Genomic DNA, 21,263 nt, shown 5'->3' with positions numbered 1-21,263 from the left:
TTGCTCAGGCATTTTAAAGTGTGTGATGTGGATTTTAATATTATATTCTGAAAACGGGATTTCATATGGCGCTCACTAGACCTCAGCTCTGGCACCTCTCGGGTGGGCACTACAGTTGTACCTCTACTTACAGTCACCTCCGGTTACATATCCTTCGGGATACGTACGCAGCAAACCCGGAAGTATTTTTCCAGGTTTCGCGGTGCGCATGCACAGAAGTGATCCCTCCGGTTGTGGAAACCTCGGAATCCGAACGGAGCTCCAGAACGGATCCCATCCACAACCAGAGGTACCACTGTACTGTCGTTCTAGGAGAACAAGGGGAAAGTTCATGGTGAGCTCTGGAACCCCTTTTTCTAGAAAAATAGCACGGGGATTTTAGCTGGGCAACTCTGAGATTAAGGTGGAGGAGGGAGACACAGCCAGGTGGGTGAGGGCTGGCGGTAGGGCACAGTCCTAGCAGACTAGTCTGTGTGTGCGAGTCCGTACATATGTAGCAAGTTGCGAACCCTTCCCACACATGCCTCCTCCCCGGCTTCTTTTATATGGTAAGAAACGTAAATTGTTTTATGTAAGTTCTTCTGTCAGCAATCTCGCTCAGTGCCTCACCCACAATTAGGTGGGGCACGCCTTATTAAGTCCTGTTTTTCCAGAAGGAAGAAGTGGATTCAAACAGAGAGGAAGCAGATTGGACTCGGCAGAAACTACATTAAAATGGGGCAGAAGCCTGGAGTTGCGTCCAACATTAGTCATGCTCAGAGAAGACCCATTGGAATCAATGGGCATGGTCAATTTAGCTCCAGTAATTTTTTAGCAGCTCTCCTTAATTGGATACAATCCCTGGGTCCCAGAAGCCCTCGCTTCTATGAGTGTACAATCTGTGCACCTGGATACATATAGTTATTGCTATTATTATTATTATTATTATTATTATTATTATTATTATTATTTATAGTCTTCTAAACCACCATCTCAATATGATTTACATACGAGACAATTAAAAGCAGTTAGAAACACTGGTTTAGTTGAGATTCATGCGTTGTAGAGGGTTGGGCTGGATGACCTCCGGGATCCCTTCCAATTCTACGATCCTATTAAATACATTTAAAACAAGACTACAGCCTAACAAGCATGCAAGCATGGTGAAGACCCATTTATCCAGCTGAGAAAGCCTGTCTTAGCAAATGTTTTTAAAAGTTTCTGGAAAGTGCAGATAGCAGCCACCTGCTGTATGTCAGCAGGAATGCTGTACAGTGGAACATTGCTTTTTGAACATAATCTGTTCCAGAAGACCTTTCGACTTCCAAAATGTTCAAAAACCGAGGATCAAAGGGTTGTTGGCAAATTCAATTGAAAAAATTGAGAAACGTGCCTCGGAAGCCATTCAACTTCCGAAAACGGAAGCATTCATTTCCAAGGTTTTGACATTCGGCTTCCAAAACATTCGACAGCCGAGACGTTTGAAAACCGAGGTTCCACTGTACCACAGAACAGGGGCAGCCACAGTAAAAGCCCTGCTCTGAGTCACTGTGCAGCGGGCTTGCAATTTCAATTTGCAGGGTGTGTAAGGCAGTCTTTCAAGCAACCTGGTCCCGAGCTGAATAGGAACTTGTATGTCAGCTGAACTAGACACACTTGTACAGTTTTTCACATGTATTCCTCCACATGCTCCCTCTTAGCTCATCTTTCTCCTCCCTCTCTTTCCTCAGTGGCAAGATAGCGCAACTCTAAGGCTGCAACAGCATCCTTTTGCATGTGACTATGGCTATAAAGAAGGTTGATTGCCAAAGAAGTGATGCTTTTGAATTATGGTGCTGGAGGAGACTCTTGAGAGTCCCATGGACTGCAAGAAGATCAAACCTCTCCATTCTGAAGGAGATGAGCCCTGAGTGCTCACCGGAAGGACAGATCCTGAAGCTGAGGCTCCAATACTTTGGCCACCTCATGAGAAGAGAAGACTCCCTGGAAAAGACCCTGATGCTGGGAAAGATGGAGGGCACAAGGAGAAGGGGATGACAGAGGATGAGATGGTTGGACGGTGTTCTCGAAGCTACGAACATGAGTTTGACCAAGGTATGGGAGGCAGTGGAAGACAGGAGTGCCTGGAGTGCTATGGTCCATGGGGTCATGAAGAGTTGGACACGACTAAACAACAACAACAACAACAACATGGCTCAGAAGCATCTTTGGCCCACTCTGATTCGATCTACATGCTGACGAAGCATTTTGTTATGAAGGATTAAAACTGGCCCCATGTCATTTGCATGCGTGGCAAAGGCATAAATCCCTCTGCTTAAGAAACAAGGGTGTCGTAGGTGACTGTTTAATCTGTACCGATGGCTTGAGTATAATTATTCTTATGGGGTATTTATTTATCCTTTTCACCACCTAGCTTTTCTGAACAAAGGGCCCTCAAGGCAGCTTAGAAAGGTAGCAGCATCACACATACTGTAAACCCATTTACAAAAGCACATTTACAAAATGAAAACAAAGAACGGTTGGCAATGCAAGCTATGTGCACACCATATGTTCAAATTGCCTTTAAGGCACATTTTTCCATCAAAGTATCCTGGGAAATGAAGTTTGTCCAGGGTGCTGGGAATTATAGTTCTGTGATGTGGAGCTACAGTTCCCAGGCTTTTTGGCGGACAGGGGAATGTGCTTTAAATGTGCAGAGTTGTGCACAGCCTCGGATAAGGTGGGTGGACAACTAAACAGGAGGGGGAAAACTAGATTATCTTGCTCCTGAGCCTTTTGTGGCAGGTTGAATTGCAGAAAGAAGGCAAGGCTTTCACAGGATGAAGATTACAGGTAAGTAGCCATGTTGTTTTGGTGCAAAAGAGCGCGTGATAAGCTCTCCAAACCTGGAGACGTAATAATAATTTTTAAATATTTCTTTGCTCATAGTCCACAAGGAAATTGCCTTGCAAGCTCTTTAAGGAGAGAAAAGGGGTCCATAGCAAACAAGGCCCTTATCCTGCTAGGTTTCTGCCTCCTATCTGACAAAGAAGAAGCCTAGAGCCAGACCCTCTAGGTCAGCGTTTCCCAAACTTGGGTCTCCAGCTGTTTTTGGACTACAATTCCCATCATCCCTGACCACTGGTCTTGCTAACTAGGGATGGTGGGAGTTATAGACCAAAAACAGCTGGAGACCCGAGTTTGGGAAACACTGCTGTAGGTGAGTATCTTAAAATCGAGAAGGGTTCAAATAATAATAATAAAAGATATCCTAACAAATACTCTTAAAACACACACACAAACACACACTCTTTGTCATAACTGCAATAAAAACTGCTTCGCCTCCTTCCCTCTCCAACTCATTTTCCTTTCGTCTCTTATCTTTCAGATGGCAAGCCTGTGAGCAGGGACCATGGTATTTTAAGCAGTCACATGCAACCCATTCTGGAAGGCTTTTAAAAATGAAGAGCAGGTTAATAATAATAGTAATAATAATAATGCTCTAAATAAATAAACATAACCCAAAAGGGGCCTTTCAATCTTGCTGGAAATTTGGCTCATTGCCTTCTCCTGGAGTCTTAAACGGCACCCCTTGGACTCCCTTAGCCCTTGGAAGAAGGAAAACCCACCACCCAACCTCCCAGTTTATTCTGCCAAACCCGCAGAGAACGAGTGTTACGTGTGCTTGCTTTTGCTTTGGCTGTTGCTTGACGGAAGACAGCTTGGTCAATTAAGCATGCCTCTTGTTGAATGGGGTCCTCACTCATTAAATCTGCATGCATTTGCATATCAACTAACACAGCCGTCCGGGTTTTCAATTTTTAAACACTTCCCAGTTTACCAGCGGTGCATCCCTCTATCTGTGTGTCACGGCACATCAAGCGTCAGAAAGGATTTCCTTCTGTGTAAGAGAGAAACTTGCCTGCAACGCATGGAACTGTGGAACTAAAAGGGACCTGTCTGTGGTCTTCCCATTGGCACCTGGCTGGTCACTGTAAGAATAGATTGCTGGACTAAATGGGCCATTGACCTGATCCAGCAAACTCTTATGTTCTTTTGTAGGTCCCACTACTAGGGAGATCCTAGCTGATTAAGAACATAAGAATAGCCCTGGCTTGGGTGGCCAATAGCCCCTCTATCTCATAGCTGCCAAGTTTTCGCTTTTCTCGCGAGGAAGCCTATTCAGCATAAGGGAAAATCCCTGTAAAAAAGGGATAACTTGGCAGCTATGCTCTATCTAGCTTCCTGTTCTCACAGTGGCCAGTGACCCAGATGCCTGTAGCAAACCCTCAAGCAGGACCTGAGCACAACAGCATCTCTCCCCTCTTGCGGTTTCCAGCAGCTAACATTCAGAAGCACGGCTGCCTTTGGTCGTGGAGGCATTGCACCGTCATCGTGGCTAGTAGCCACTGATAAGCCTTCTCCTCCATGAATCCATCTACAATTCTTTCAAAGCCATCGGAGCGATTTCCATGTTTAACTGTGCGCCGTGTGCTTTCGTCATTGCAAGGCCCCCCACTCTTGGGGAAAATGGGACGTCGCTTTCTCCCGCTTGCCATTTCCAGCAACTGGCATTCAGTCGCCTTTGACAGCAGAGGTGGATCAGAGCTTATGGCCGCATTCCCAGACCCTCCAAGTGTCCCTATTTTCCAGGGACAGTCCCGGATTTACAGAAGCTGTCCCGGTTTCTAATTTGATTCTGGAATGTCCTGTTTTTCCTTAGAATAATCCCTGTTCTCATCAGAGAACTGCTGGAAGTTAGGGAGTTATGCAAACCCCACCCCCCAAAGTCAAGGAGATAAGTAACTATACAACCTTTAGAAGACATCTGAAGGCAGCCCTGTTATAGGGAGGTTTTCCAATGTTCAGTGTTTTATTATGTTTTTATATGTGTTGGAAGCTGCCCAGAGTGGCTGGGGCAACCCAGTCAGATGAGCAAGGTATAAAATAATAAAATTGTTGTTGTTGTTGTTGTTGAATAGGACGTTCCTATTTTCATAGGGGAAATGTTGGAGGCTATGCATTCCCCTTGTAGGGGGCTGCATGTCAACTGTGGACACGGCTAAAGCCAGTGGTGGGCAGGGGTACCCCTTTTGCCACCCCTTCTCTCTCACCCCTCCCCATCCATTGAATGTCCAGGGGAAGGACAAGTTGCACTTGTCAGAGGTCTGAGCTGACCACTTGCAAAGGAGCTTCCAAAATCAGACCGAGGGCCATATAACATTTGGACACGAGCTGCCCACACCTGCTGTAAACTAACAGTGGAGTACAACATAAGGGTTTGGTTGCAGTGTGCTGGTTTTTGCTGTGCATCTCCCCGACATTGAAGAATCCTGGAAACTGTAGTTTGTTGTGGGTGCTGGGAATTATAGCACTGCAGAAAGTACACTACAGCTCCCAGGACTCTCTCCCAAGAGCAGGAAGTGTTGCAAGTGTATAGTGCAGGGGTCAGCAAAAATTTTCAGCAGGGGTCCCTCAGACCTTGTGGGGGCCGGACTATACTTTTTTGGGGGTGAACGAATTCCTATGCCCCACAAATAACCCAGAGATGCATTTAAAATAAAAGGGCACATTCTACTCATGTAAAAACACACTGATTCCTGGACTGACTGTGGGCCAGATTTAGAAGGTGATTGGGCCAGATCTGGTCCCCGGCCCTTAGTTTGCCTACCCATGGTATAGTCACTGCACCAGACAAGCAGGAAAGATACTATTCTGGTTCACGTCCAGCCCCACTTCCTTATGGCGCAACACCAGTGACCTTTTCCCTGTACCTGGCACGTTCTTGATCTTCAACCCCTCCAAAATTAACCCCTTTCCGCACCACCCAAGTGATACAAACACACACCAGGTCATAACATTTCCAGGAAAAGCACTGCCACTTGCTTCTAAAAAACAATCCCTTTCCACAACCCATATTTTGAGACCCTCCTTGCGTACCATAGAACTGACACTCTTAACCTCTGCGCGCGCACACACACACACACAAAAATTCCTATATGGAATCCCCCCCCCCATGTTTGCAGACTGCAAATCCCACAAACAAGGCACTTAATTCCGTGCACCGATGGAAAGTTTTGTCTCAGTTCAAAAAGAAAGAAAAAAGTTGACTTCCATCAGCTTCCCACCATTTCAGATTCTTTCAGTCTGTCCTGAAAGTCATTTTAGCCTTCATTTGATAAGATTCCAGAAATTGGGGGGTGGGACTAGCCCTCTATTGCTTGCCCTTTCCTGCCCCTCTCCCCAAATTTAAACTGGACTGCAGGGGAAAACAAACCCAGAAAAACGACAATAATAAGCACATTGCTCCCTCTTCCTCCCCAGGGGAAAAAAAAGCCACACAACCTTCCCCACTAATCCAAGGTCAACACTTCTTGATACTCACTTTCCTCTGGGCCTTGACAATCCGAGGGTGTAGGGAGGGGGAATCTGTCCCAAAGCAAAACCTCCAGTTTCTTGGGGTGGAGGGCAGGGTGAACCCTCCCCGCCTGGGTCTTCAGTCAATTCCAGGAGAGGAGATCACAGATAAGTGAAAAACAAGCTCCCAAGTTTGAGGGCGCCCCCAGTCCAAGCAGATGCTGTCCCTTGTGATCCCAGATAGGGAAAAATGATGGAGACAAACAGGGTGATGGGTGTCTCTCCCAGGTTGTCCTAATGTCCTTCCTGGTTCCCTGAGTGTCCCTCCCTTGCTCCGCCCCCATCCTGGATCGTTCCCTTGCCTATGTCACCCAGCTCCTGGCTTCCTCTCTGCACCACGCTGCCTCCTTGCTAAGTCTCGGGGACAGACAGCTAGCTGCCTGTCACTCACCTGGATTGACGGGGCGGCTTTTCCCCGATGCTCTCGGGCTATAGGACAGAGGACCCCCTCCGGCTCCGAGGCGCGCAGCCCCCTCGTGCGCTGAGCTGCCGGAACGGCTTCTTCTGCTGATTTTCCGCTCGCAAGGTCGAGCCTGCAAGCGGTTCGCCTCCTGCCTTCCTGGTGTTCAAACAAGTTTTACAACCCTGCTCGCTGGCTTTGGCTTTTGCTTTGGAAAAACAAAAACTGTGACATCAGAGGCCGAAAGAAGCGGGACGGGGGAGGGGGCGCCCGGCCTGCAGGGAACCAGCTTTGAGATAGTGAAACCAGGAAAATCCCACGAGTGCAGAAGTTTGAAGCTTCCAGCTGAGGGCAGCTGCCCCTTTTATTATTACTAATGTCAATGGGATTTTTTTTCTGGGAGAAATGGTGGGGGAACTCACCAGAAGTTAGTTAGTTAGTTAGTTAGTTAGTTAGTTAGTTAGTTAGTTAGTTAGTTAGCCCCCCACACACACACACACCGCAGTGGCTAAGTGTAAAATGTGATTAATAAACTCAGGCAGACAATGATCTGGATCAGAAATGGCCGCAACTTTATTGATTACAGATATAGGTGGATTGTTGGTTCAGGCATTGGGTTCCAGCCCCAGCAGACAAAAGATAATTATTATTTAAATTTTAAAAGGTAAAGGAACTCAGTTCCCCTGAGTTCCTGCTAAAAACAACAACAACCCCTGACTATTATTATTATTATTATTATTATTATTATTATTATTAACAGCAGTGGGACTTTAATAAAATCTACCATTCTTTTGTTCCTCCCCAGCTGTGCCGAAACCCTTTTATTTCTTGGTTGTTTTCTTTTTTATATGTGATCAGTTTTTAATTAAGTTTCAGAATACAATAAAAGCAAAACAGAGAGTAAGAAAGAGCACAGAAAAGGAAAGAAAATGAAAATGAAAAAGAAGAAGAGGAAGAAACAAGAAAACTAAAAACCTTCTATGAAGATTGTGTCTTTACTCTTCATCCACACAAAGGGAGGCAAGCCATCCCAGCTCACATCCGGGCACTTCCCCCCTCTTCCCCCAGACTCCCACCCTACAAGATCCTCTCTACCCTGCCTCTCACACAGGGCCTTTCATAATGTCTACCATTCTATGATTCTATAACTTGCTTGGCAGGCAGACGTTCAGCAGGTGAAGCTTCTCTTGTGGTGCAAGTTTATCTCCAGGCATCTCCAGCTCAAAGATTTAGCAGCAGCTGTCCGTTAATAAATTACTTGGCAGGCAGACGTTCAACAGGTTAAGCTGGTTTGTTTTGTTTTTGCAGGAAGAGATTGTGGTTCAATGACAGTGTGAGTCTTTCGTATGCCCAAGTCTCCCAAATTCAATCCCTGGCATTTCCAGTTTAAAGATCATAATTTAAAGAGAGTTGAGGGTTAGATTGCAGGGATAGATTATGTAATGCACTCTGGACGTTGATGGACTCAAACTCCCATCAGCCCCAGCCAGGATGGTCAATGATCAGGAGTAATGGGAGTTGTAGTCCAACAAAAGTCTGGAGGGCACTGGGTTGGCTATCCCTGCCGGGAGAATTCGCAGCTGTCTGCTAGAGGCAGAGACCAATGGTCTGCCTGACACTATGGCAGCGTCATAAGTTCAAAACCTTTGGAGTACCTCTCAGTCTTGTCGCTCCACAGTGGTTAATTTCCTAATGAGACGGGTGCCAATTATGCTGGGGCAGAAGGTGGTTTGAAAGCAACACCCTCTCATTTAGTCACCTGTCCCTCCCCTTCAGATTGCTGCTGGCAGTTTTGCACAGTGATGCACGGGGGAAAGGCACTCTGTCTGTGCTCAGAGACACGTTTTCAGTCATTAGGTATGTCTTACTGATCATTTACACCCATGAAAGCCTGCTTTGGTGTGATGCCAGCACAGTCCTTAAAATACACAGCAACTCATAACCAGCGTAGTGTAGCAGATTGAGTGTTGAACTAGTACCTGGAAGACCAGGGTTCAAATTCCAGCTCAGACATGAAACTCAATGGGTGGCCATGGCCCAGGCACTTTTGTCTCTCAGCTTAACCTACTTCACAGGGTTGTTGTGAGGATAAAAGCAGGGCTTTTTTTCAGCTAGAACTCGCCGGAACTCGGTTCCGGCACCCCTCAGGTAGGTGTTATTGCTATTCTAGGAGAACAAAGAAAGTGTTCACGGGGTGAGTTCTGGCATCCCTTTTTCTAGAAAGACAGCACCTGAACCAAGTCTGCCATCTTGAGCTCCGTGGAGGAAAGGTAGGGATGCAAATGTAATAAACAAGCAAGCAAACATTTTGGAGAGGCAGTGTGATGTAGTGGTTAGAGTGTGACCTTGAGCCAGCCACAATGTCTCAGCCTAACCTTCCTCACTGGGTTGTTGCAAGGATATAGCAGGAGGGGAGAAAGAGCTTTGTTCACCAGCTTGAGCTCCTTGGAGGAAAGGTGGCATATAAACAAATTAATAAAAAGACAATTAAAAATTCATCCTGATTTCTTTGCAAAGAGTCTATTTAATCAGCTGGTTTGTTTGCAAATGGCAGAACCACTCATTAAGAGATAAGAAGAGCCTGCTGTATGAGGCCATTGGCCCATCTGATTCAGCCAGTTCCCTGTGGGAAACCTGTAAGCAGGACTTGAATACAAGAGCACTCTTTCCCCTCTGAGGTTCCTGGCAACTAGTATTCAGAAGCATTACAGCCTCCCACTGTTTGAAAACCTTGCCTGGACTCTACCACTTCTGACTAGATCATATGGCGGGGAAGTGGCATGTTGGAATTGCTCATCCACAGGGTGGAGGGCAGAAAACATACATAAAAAACTTGCATGCTGTTAAGCTTTCCCTTGACATTTTGGTTTTCCGGATGGACGGGTTTTTTTTGTTTTTGTTTTTTTTAAAGAATAATAATTATTTTAAAAATGTGGGAGCATTCAAATATGCAAAAAAAAACCCCGCCCCCCAAAGTTGCACAGTCCAGGAAGTGCTGAACCACTTGATGCTGTTGATGGTAGAACTGGTAGCCTATTGGCCGAGTCTTGCAGCCTGCGGGAAATCGAGCTGTTTAACCTCAGAGCCATAAATGTCTGTCAGTTTCCTGAAGTGGGTTTTGTGTGCGTGTGCATTTTCAAGCTGTATTTCTTTTATTATATAACTCTTCTGCCAGAAGCTATATAAGCTGGAATAATATTTGTTCTTAAGCTTGGCACTTGGAAAGATTGACATGCAGGGATGAGAAATCTGCAGGCCTCCATACATTTGCTGGACTACAGCTCCCATCATCCCTGGCCATTGGCCATGCTGCCTGGGGGCTGATGGGAATTGGAGTCCAGCAGAAGCTGCAGGGTCACAGGTTCCCCACCCCTATTCTCAGGGAGAGGGCAGAGAGCAGAGTTTATTGGCACCCTGCATTTAAAGCGCTATGTTCCACTTAAAACAGTCACAGGTTTCCCTCATTTGTTAAGGGTGCTGAGACTTCTTCGGAGTCTCCCATTCCCCTTGCAGAGCTACAATTCCCAGAGTGCTTTAACAATGCATCCCTCTTTCCAGGAAATCTGCCAACTGTAGCTCTGTCTGGGGAGTTGGGACCTTTAGAGCAAATCTGTGGGCAGTGATGCAGGTTGCAGGGGGCATAGCTTAGTGGTAGAGTGCATGTTTTTGTATACAGAAGGTCCCATGTTCGATCCCTGGCATCTCCAGTTAGATGGATTCAGTAAAAACAGGGAACAGAGGCACTGCAGTTGTCCAGATCTTAGAATCAGAATTGTAGAGTTGGAAGGGACCCCGAGGGTCATCTAGATTCTAGCCCAACTCCCTGCAATGCAGGAATCTCAGCTAAAGCATCCATGACAGATGGCCATCCAACCTCTGCTTAAAAACCTCCAAGGAAGGAGAGTCCACCACCTCCTGAGGGAGACCGTTCCACTGCCAAACAGCTCTTACCTGTTGGATCTTGTTGGACTGTATCCCTTACTATTGATTGTACATGATGAGGCTGATGGGAATTGGGAATCCAGAGACACCTGCAGAGTCACAGGTTCCCCAACCGTGTGGTACAGGCAGGTGATGATAAAGACCTCTATTGAAGAGTCACTGCCTGTCAGTGTATTAGGCAGTCCTGGACCAGATGAACAAGTTATCTGACCTAGTGCTTCCTGTGTTCTTTGCAGACTCATTGGGATACTATCAGAGTCTTGTTTGTTGCCCTTTCATGTTCAGTTATCTTTGTTCTCACAGCATGGTCCACAGCTAAAACCATAACACTGGCTGGTCAGAAAAAACGGATCTGGAGCCTAAAGGCCATCACACCATTTTGGCACCACCTGAGAAAATGTCAATAAAAGCAGGTATTCTGTTGATACAGATAGATCGCCCTGTGGGACGCACACAAACACACACAGAGGGAGAGCACATACTCTGCCCTGTCTGCCTCCAACCCAGAAATAATACCTGAACAAAAACAGCCACTCCCCTCTGTCACAACAGTGCATTGCATCGCTCGAGAAGCATGATGTCTCTGCAGACAGAGAAATCCTTCCGGCAGAGATGGAATGCTGGGTGGCACTCCCAACAATCGGGGAAATCGGAACCGTCACTGCACCCATGAATAGCTCTAGGTCCCTGTGTTGTTTTGGGGCGCATGTTGGCGCTTGCAAACTGTGCTGTGGGGAACCCTAGAGAGGCTCCTTAGAGTTTTATCTGAGCATTCCTCAGTCACTTGGAGAGACATGGCAAACAAGCTTCTCTGTAAAAGCATTGACATGCACCCACCCATTTAAGGATTTAAAGATCAGCACCAACACTTTGATTTGTGCTTGGAAACATACTGGGAGACAATGTAGGTCTTTCAGGACCGGTGTTTATGGTCTCAGCGGCCACTCCTAGTCACCAGTCTAGCTGCCACATTCTGGATTAGTTGTAGTTTCCGGGTCACCTTCAAAGGTAGCCCCACATAGAGCACATTGCAGTAAGCTTGCTGGTGAACAGGACCAGCCAGGACATGAAAACAAGTGTTCAAAATGACAACAAGTACATGCAGGAGGTGGCTTTCTACCTTTCCCTTTCCCTCTCCATCCCACCCAAAGGCCTCACTGGGGGTTATCTCAACTCCACCATTTCCTGTCTCCTTGGAATATTTTTTCAGGAAGTGTGAATTTTAATCCCCTGCTGGCGCTGACCCTGAAACAGCAGATCAGCCCAGACATTCCCTGACCTTCTAAACTAACTCTGTCCCCAGCCATGGAGCATTGCAGTCCATGTTTCTCAAATTACTCTTCCTTGGCTCAACCATGTGGTCCCTCCTTACCCGAGAAGTCCCAGGATGTAATAATTCCATCTGAAGATGGTGAGAGCAGTTTGACAATGGGACTCATTAGCTACAGGGCTGATGGGCTCTCCCTTGCTGGAAGCCTTTGGAAACAGGGAGGGCAGCCGTCCGTTGCAGGTCCCCTAGCTCAGGATTTCCTGCATCGAGCATGGACATTGGACCAGAGAGTCTACAAGATCTCCTCCAAGCCCGTGACTCTGTGATTCATGTAACATTGGAAGCTGCATTTATTAATAATATCAATATTTTATTAAGGGAGTTTCAGTTTTAGAAAATAAAGAGGGGAAAGGAAAAAAGAAAAAAGAGGGAGAAGAAAAGTGTAAAAAATTAAGAAATATATAATATGATGCAGTATATATAGGTAGATGAATAGTATTACTGTCCTAATACATATATGATTATGAAGACCAAAATTTTAATAAGGAATGGGGAAAATTTATTACTTATCTTAAATAGCATTGTAAACAGCTAAAATCATTAGTAGGATTGAAATATTACTTGTAGTTTAAGGTTGAAATCAGGGCATAATGGAAGAGGCAAAGGATTTGGAGTATCATAAAAGATGCGGGAGGAAATGATTAATAATAGGGGAGGATGGAAGTCCAGGAGATTCCTTGGAATCTTGTTTTTTATGATTTATGTTTGATATACCTCTGAAAAATTTTAATTTGGAAAATCTAATAAATAATTTTTCAAAAAAAAGTCTGCAAGCGATCCTTTCACATGGTGCAGGTGTTGTCATGTCATCAGTCCATTGATTAATGGGGATCAAATCTTTATTCTTCCAATTCATCAATACCAGTCTCTTGGCCACAGTTATGGCATGTCTTATTCTGAGTCAGACCGTTGGGTCCATCTAGTGATGCCTACACTGACTGGCAGCAACTCTCCAGGGTTCCAGGCTGGGACTCTCTCCCAGTCCTACTTCCGAGATGCCATCGGGGATTGAACCCGGAATCTCCTGCATGCAAAGCAGATCCCTTTCTGCTGAGTGACAGCCCTTTCCTAATTCATGGAAGTCCTGGAGGCGACACAGCAATCAGGGTCGTGACCCCACTGCTCCCGTTCAACCATCCCAGTGGCAATGTGACTCACAGTCTGTGGAGCCCTGAGCCGCCCTTCGACCGAATGTTTGTGAGCTGATTGCCAATACGATACCCAGCAATGCTTTCAAATGCTTACCGCACCCCAGAAAGTTCACCGAGGGCATGAAGGTGACATCTGTCTCCTGCTGTCTCTCTCCACAATGCGTGAGGAACAGGAAAATGTCTGGTCCTCTGTGGGATACTACCCCTGAACATGGAAACTTCATTCCTGGCCATTGCAGTAAAATGACTGCTGGGGGGGGGGGGGAGAAAGAGCTGAATTTCTCTAACCTGATAGTCTAACCTCCAGACCAGTGGTTCCCAATAGGTGGTCCGGGGACCCCCAGGGGTCCGCGAGCTATGCCAGAGGGGTCCGCAAGATACTATTAGAATAAAAAATATATTAAATATATTTCGTATGATAACAGATTTTTTGTTTTGGCCGCTTCCTGCATGAGCAGAGTCTAGCGTAAAACTAGAATTAGATAGAGGCAGTAGTTCTGCTGTATGCCGTTAGGTGGCGCTTTACAAACACTACTAACGCTCACCGCCCCAAGATGCTTTGCGCACATCGGCTTCATTTGTGCGCTACTGCGCAGGTACCCTGTCTTCTCCATTCCCCTCCCTCCTCCCTGGCGCGTGCTGCCTCTTTGCAAAACAGTAGTATTTGTAAACAAAGCATTGTTTTTCGCGGAAGCTACAGTTCGTGTAGTTAAAAATGGACCGTTGGTTAAAAAGTGGTTCATCTCATTAAGAACTGAAAATTAAAACTAACTGTATACTGATGGAGTACTCTGTTGTAACTGTAAAAAACGTATAAATATAAAATATAAAAAGACTCTTAATTTGGCTCTCACTTTTTAATTTTAGGATTAGGAATTAATGGGGGTCCTTGTCACAATAGCGGCTCGATGAGGGGTCCTCGAGAAAATTTTGTTGGGAACCCCTGCTCCAGACTATCAACTAGCTGTGATGATTATGTTCCACAGTGCAGAAATATTATGCCTCTCCATACCATCCAGCCTGCAGGCTTCCCACAGGCACCTGGTTGGCCAAGGTGAGAACAGGATGCTGGACCGGGTGGGCCATTGGCCTCATCCAGCAAGTCCATCTAATGTTCTTACATTGTTGGACTTCATCACCTGCAGGCAGCATAACTGATGGTCAGGGAAGATGGGGCTTGTAGAACAACAACACACAGAGGGGCACAGGTGTCTTCATCCAGTGGGTTCAAATGACAAAAAAGAGAAATTTACATAAGAGTAGTGAGAAGACTCTCTGGAAAAGACCCTGATGTTGGGAAAGAGGGCACTAGGAGAAGGGGACGACAGAGGACAAGATGGTTGGACAGTGTTCTCAAAGCTACCAACATGAGTTTGACCAAACTGCGGGAGGCAGTGCAAGACAGGAGTGCCTGGCGTGCTCTGGTCCATGGGGTCACGAAGAGTTGGACACGACTAAAAAACAACAACAAAGTGAGATTAAAAATGTAAAGGACCCCTGAATGGTTAAGTCCAGTCAAAGACCCTCCAAGTGACTCTATTTTCAAGGGACAGTCCTGGACTTACAGAAGCCATTCCATTTTCTGATTTGATCCCAGAAGAATGTCCTGCTTTTCCTTAGGACGTCTCTATTTTCATCGGACAAAAGTCGTAGGGTATGGAGTTATCCTGTGCAGGGAAGTTTTTAAAAAAATGTTTAATGATGTTGTTTTTATATGTGTTGGAAGCCACCCAGAGTGGCTGGGACTACCTGGGGTGGGGTAGAAAATTGTTGTTGAATAGGATGTCCCTATTTTCACTGGAGAACTGTTGGAGGGTATGGATGTAGTTTGTTAAGGATGCTGAGAGTTGGTAGGAGGCCCCTATTCTCCTCACACAGCAGCAATTCCCAGAATTCCCTGGGAAGACAGATGAACTGTGTTTTTATGTGTGTTTTTTGGTAATTATTTTTTATTAAGGATTTTCTTGGGTTACAAAGGTAGTGCAACGTCTCATTTAAATCACTCAGATTGCTTTAGCTTCAGCAACAAACAAATCCAGTGATGGAGAGCCTATGGCGCTCTGGATGTCGTTGGACTCCAACTCCCATCAGCCCCAGCCAACATGGCAATGGCCCATAGTCCCAGGGTTGGTGAGGGTTGTAGTCCAACATTAACTGGGGGGGATGGGGACGGGGACGGGGACGGACAGGTTCCTCATCCCTGTCCCAGGCCAACTGGTGCAGATCAAAGGTGGGAACCTTCATCCCAGGTTCTCGTTCCAGCCCCTGGGGAAATGAGACCCTGAAACAATTTCGCAAGGCATTGCAGGATCTCACCACCTGGGCTGTGGGAAAAAACCAAAACATAACAGAAAACTCGCGTCCTTCTCAAGCCAGCTACTCTGAGCTGATGGCAGATTGAAACATGCCAGGTCTTGCCTGGTTTTGCTCTTGTTTCGCTGCCTTTTGGTTTCCCTTGGGAAATGGCTGGGAAACTCGGGCCTGTCTAGGGAAAGTTGTGCAGGTGGGGAAGAAGGCAGGGAGAGAAACAGCTTCCCACCAGCTTCTAATTTATATATATTTATATAAAACCAGGCAAGGAGAACAGCCCACTCCCTTTCAGTATTCTGGCAAACAAATTGCCACCAATCACAAATGCAAACCTTGTTGATTCAGTTCCTTCATCACTACCCCCTGCACTTAATCTGGGTTTTGAGGATAAGAACATAAAAGCCTGCTGGATGTTGAGGCCAGTGACACACCTAAACTGGCATAAATTTCCACCGTGGCCAGCCTGTGGGAATCCCGCAAGCAGGATTCAGGCACAAGAGCCCTCTCCTTTAACTGGTATTTTAGGAGTATTGCTGCCTCCCATAGACAAGACAGCCACTGTTTACTATTGCATTCTAATGGATTATTGTATATTGCTTTTTTGATATAAGTTGTTTATTTCAAAGTTATGTTTTTATTATGACTTTTTTGTACTGGATCAGATTGTGATTAGATGTGGTCAGATGTGGTCTTTGCTTGCTTTGTTAATTCTGGGCTGCATCAATAGGAGTATAGCATCTAGATCAAGGGAAGTAATAGTACTACTGTATTCTGCTCTGGTCAGACCTCACCTGGAATACTGTGTCCAGTTCTGGGCACCACAGTTCAAGAAGGATACTGACAAGCTGGAACGTGTCCAGAGGAGGGCAACCAAAATGGTCAAAGGCCTGGAAACAATGCCTTATGAGGAACAGCTTAGGGAGCTGGGTATGCTTAGCCTGGAGAAGAGAAGGTTATGGGGTGATATGATAGCCATGTTCAAATATATAAAAGGATGTCACATAGAAGAGGGTGAAAGGTTGTTTTCTGCTGCTCCAGAGAAGCGGACACGAGCAATGGATTCAAGCTACAAGAAAGAAGATTCCACCTAAACATTAGAAAGAACTGTTTGACAGTGGAACTTGCTGCCAAGGAGTGTGGTGGAGTCTCCTTCTTTGGAGGTCTTTAAGCAGAGGCTTGACAGCCATCTGTCAGGAATGCTTTGATGGTGTTTCCTGCTTGGCAGGGGGTTGGACTGGATGGCCCTTGTGGTCTCTTCCAACTCTATGATTCTATTTTGTTGTTTCTCCAACTTCAAAACCGCCTTGCATATAGTTATATAGAAAGGCGGTATACAAGGTAAAAGTGAAATGAAACGTAATCTTCCGGGCATTTGTCCAAACCTCCTTTAACAGCCACCCGAGTCGGTGGTCATCTCTGCCCGTCCCATCTCTGGGAATGAATGGGAGCCGTGCTGGCAGGACACACTTCTCTGCATGTTCAAAACAATCCATTTGTGAGATACAATCGGGACACCTGTCTGTGTGCAGAAGCACAACTCTCCCCAATTCCCCCATGGATGACAACATTGGGTGTTCCCACTGGAATTATGGAGTGAGAAGCTGGCAGACAAATTAGTCTCCACAGCCAAAGTGGTAAAGTGGAAAGGGAAATAAAGTTAGAGAACCGAAAAAGTATCCTGAAGGATGCCGCGCTGTTCAAAGGGAGCAATTAACGTAGGGTGCACAGTGCAAAACCTTGCTGAGATGTAAGTCTCACACTGTTTAATGGAGCTTTGTTTGGGGTATGGGTGAGTGGCGTGGAATAGGGTTTGAATTTTCATGTGAGATGCCTAATTCTTCACTGTAACACACCCGTCCTTCGAAAATTGCAGTTCTCAGAATTCTGCCTCGCCAGATTGACAGAGACATTTATGTTGACAATAGGGTATTTTTTGGAAACTCCCCTCCAGAACTAATAATGGAAGAATATTTAAATACACTAGAGTAAATACAAAAATCAAAACAAAAAACAACCCAGACTTTTTGTGATTTGGAACGCAACGAGGAAATGCATTGATGAGTGTGGAATGACCAAATGTTTCATGGGAATATATGTAAACACGCCACAAGCAAACCCAGATGAATGCACATTGTCACAAAACTGCCCTGTAATCTATTGAGCATTTGTTCTGACACAGTCTGCTCACTGTGTAAGCTTTGTGCAAACAAATCAGGATAGGTGCTGAGTAAACAGATCAGTGGTGGAACTGACTTGTTCCACCTCTAGAAACTGGAGGTGCCTGGAAACTGGAGAAGTTTCTTTAGCTCTAAGCTGGCCTGGCCTCTAAGTGCAATTCTGGCTATTATATCAATGATGCGGCACCTAGGAATATGGATTGATATTTTCCCCAGCCCTGCCCACATCTGTCATACAGGAAACTAAGCCTGTTGGGCTTTGTATTCTTGCATTCTGGCATGTTCTTGGACTCGGCCCCAAAACTTCTTTTCCATGGCAGGAGCCACCGTTAAACATATGTAGCAAAGAACATTGTGTTTCTGAGCATTCACAGAGTGTGACCCCCCTCACTACTGAGTAACCAAGAACCCCGAATGGTTAAATATCAGGGGATTAAGGGATTCACAGAAGAGACTGGAACTCGCAGGCAGGCTTGGGCTGGGTCACCATTTAAATTCTTAACTGCAGCTGTTGACTTAATGCTCCCCTCTTAACCAACAAGATATCTGCAGGAAGAGAATGGTTTAGCAGTGGTGGGGTGTTAGTGGCCCTCCAGATGTGACTGGACTCCAACTCCCATCATTCCTGGCTATGCTGGCTGGAGCCGATGCGAGTTGGAGTCCGTGCAGTTCCTGTTGCTTGAAGCTACAACAGCAGCACAGAAGGGACTTTTACTTTCTCCGGCGAGCCCCTGAGCAGTCCAACAACCACGTCAGCCTGTACAGCTGGAAGATCAAGGGGCAAAGTATCCAGCTGCTAATAACAGGAACTAAGGGCAGTGGGGCACCCTGGGACACAGGAGAATGCAGGGAGAACAGAGAAGAATCATAGCCAGTCAAAACACCTCAACTTTAAGGTTCATTAGATCAGGCCTGGTTGTACAGGACTGTCTGCAACAGGGCTGGAAGAGCTTAAGGGATAGGAATAATAGAATCATAGCATTATAGATCTGGAAGGGACCCTGAGGATCATCTAGTCCAACCCCCTCAAATGCAGGAATATCCAGCTGGCCCGTATGAAGATTGAACCTTCAACTTTGCCCAGGCATAGGCATAGGCAAACTTGGCCCTCCAGATGTTTAGGGACCACAATTCCCACCATCCCTGACCACTGGTCCTATTAGCTTGGGATGGTGGGAGTTGTGGTCCCAAAACATCTGGAGGGCCAAGTTTGCCTATGTCTGACCTTGCCATTATCAGCACCACATTCTAACCAGCTGAGTTAACTGGATATTACTTTGTTGTTCTGTTTTTTTGTTTGTTTACTTTATACAGTTTTTGTTTATTTTATCCAGTTTTTGTTCCATTGCTGTCTCGGGCTTCCCTCCAACTCCTTGGTCTTTGGAATCACCTTAGATCAAAGCCATGGAAAGCTAGTTGTGCTGCTTTTGGGGAGCCCTCTTGCTCATCCTGCTGAGAGGGGCCCAGGATCTCTGCCCCAAATGATCTGCCCAAACCGTTTAGGTGCCCCAAGAGAGAGAACTCTGAACACAACACAGTGAAAAAGTCAGAAGGGCTCCCTCTGTGCCCCACCCCTTTAAACACTTCAAACACAACATCTAGCGGCAAGCAATACGTTCCACATTCTATCCACAACTTCTGGGAAATCCCCAAGGCTGCAAGGACACCCAAGCTGGAAAACCCCAAACAGCACAGTAGCATTTTAAAATGAAAGTCAAGGTCAAGTTGTAATCTGGCAGCTCCTTTCAAGAGCCCCCAACATAGAGATGCTACAGCTACTACCTCCCCTCCTCTGCTTGTTCCTCCTCTGGTTCCCTTAACTCAACCCACTTCTCCTGCATGCTGGGACCACAGCAAGGCGTTCGATCCAGGCATTGGTGTTTGTTTGTTTTTTGGTAGATTTTGTTTCTGGATGCTCCCAAGTCAATATTTGAGAAAGGAGAGGAATAATTTTCATGCAAAACTCAGTCCCGGATGAGGAAGCAAAGAGTGCACATTCCCAGAACCATGCCTCTGCTCATATTTGCAGACAACCACCTGCCCCCATGGCAATTTCATCTTTAAAATGCTTTTTTTTAAAAAAGCAGTTGTCAGAAAATCCAAGCAATGCCCTGCAAAGTGTAGTTGGGGCCTTTCAGAAAAGCTACCTGTTATTGTTAACAGTTTCTGGCAAGTCACCCCTAGCGGTTAGAACTTGCAACTACAAGCCAGCACAAGTCTCTGAGCTGAGACTTGTAATGGACAAAGATTATTGTTTCAGCCGCTTCAGCATGAATAAGGGTGCATCAAAAATAGAGAGAGAAAGGTTTCTTCTTCCAAGGAGTTTACAGTTACAACAGAGATGGCCACCAACTTGGGATGGCTTTAAAAGAGGGTTGAATAAATTCATGAAGGACTATGAATGCCCGCTAGCGATGATAGCTATTGTTGCCAGTTGGAGGCAATAGTGCTTTTGAACACCACTTGCTGGAAACCACAGGAGGGGAGAAGGCTCTTGTGTTTGCATGTTTCCCAGAAGCATCTGGTTGGCTTGTGTGAGAAGATGCTGGACTAGGTGAGCTGCTGGCCTGATTAAGGCAGGACTCTTAAATTATTGGACAATGATTCCCATCCCTCTCCGCCAACATGGCCAATGGTCAGGGATGATGGGAGTTGAAGGCCACATCCACTGGAAGAAGCAAAGATCACCAGTGTCAAAGCAATGATTCTTCAACATGAACTTTGTTGGACTGGTCATGTTGTTCGGATGCCTGATGATCGTCTTCCAAAGCAACTACTCTATTCTGAACTTAAAAATGGAAAGCGTAATGCTGGTGGTCAACAAAGAGAGGTTCAAAGACTCTCTCAAGGAAAATCTAAAAAAAATGTAGTATAAATGGAGTGCCTGTGAGCACTCCAACTGGAGAACAGCCTTTACCAAAGGTGTCATGGACTTTGAAGATGCTTGAACTCAGGACGAAAAGGAAAAATGCACTAAGAGGTAGGCTCACTTGGCAAACCCTCACCGTGATCAACTCCTGCCTGGGAACCAATGTCCCCACTGTAGAAGGACGTGTGAATCCAGAATTGGCCTCCACAGCCACTTACGGACTCACTGTTAAAACCGTGTTCATGGAAGACACTCTTACTCAGCCACGCCAAAGCAGCAGCAGCAGCAGAAGTTAGATTGTGTAGTGTAGTGCTTAGTGTTCTGGATTAAGGACTCTTGAGACCAGGGCTCAAATCCCTACTTCGGTACATGATTGTCAATGGGGTGATCTTGGGCCAGTCACTGTCTATCAGGTGAACAGAGTTGTTGTAAACGAATAGTGGGGCAGGAAGTGCTTATGCCACCATGAAGTTTTTGGAGGAAAGGTGAGACAGAAATGTCATGATAAAAATAAATTAAAGCACACTGATTCCACCAAATGCTTCTGGGAAGTAAAGCTTAACTGTCCCAGAACTATAATTCCCAGCACCATTCGCAAACTACAACTCCCAGGTTCCTCGTGTGTTTTAAATGCATGGTGTGGATGTGACCATTGGCTAATGCCATCCGCAAGGACAATGTTCCCCACTGCTGCTCCAGAAAAATCAAC

At 45.9% G+C, this 21,263-nt stretch overlaps 1 protein-coding gene across 4 annotated transcripts in view; it reads right to left on the bottom strand.

Moving 5' to 3' along the window:
- Nucleotides 1-6,964, bottom strand: part of PHLDB3 (pleckstrin homology like domain family B member 3) — a 36,062-nt gene extending 29,098 nt beyond the window's left edge. For 2 of the 4 annotated variants that reach the window (XM_035119007.2, XM_035119009.2), the window contains exon 1: nt 6,344-6,757. The gene's annotated coding sequence lies outside the window, so the exon portion shown is untranslated. The other 2 variants (XM_035119008.2, XM_035119010.2) reach the window with 2 other exon arrangements.
- Between the last annotated feature and the right edge of the window lie 14,299 nt (nt 6,965-21,263).

Source organism: Zootoca vivipara, chromosome 6 (genome assembly GCF_963506605.1).
Source record: "Zootoca vivipara chromosome 6, rZooViv1.1, whole genome shotgun sequence".
Lineage (NCBI taxonomy): Eukaryota > Metazoa > Chordata > Lepidosauria > Squamata > Lacertidae > Zootoca > Zootoca vivipara.
The sequence above is the reverse complement of the archived record's forward strand: the minus strand, read 5'-3'. Positions and strand labels throughout refer to the sequence as shown.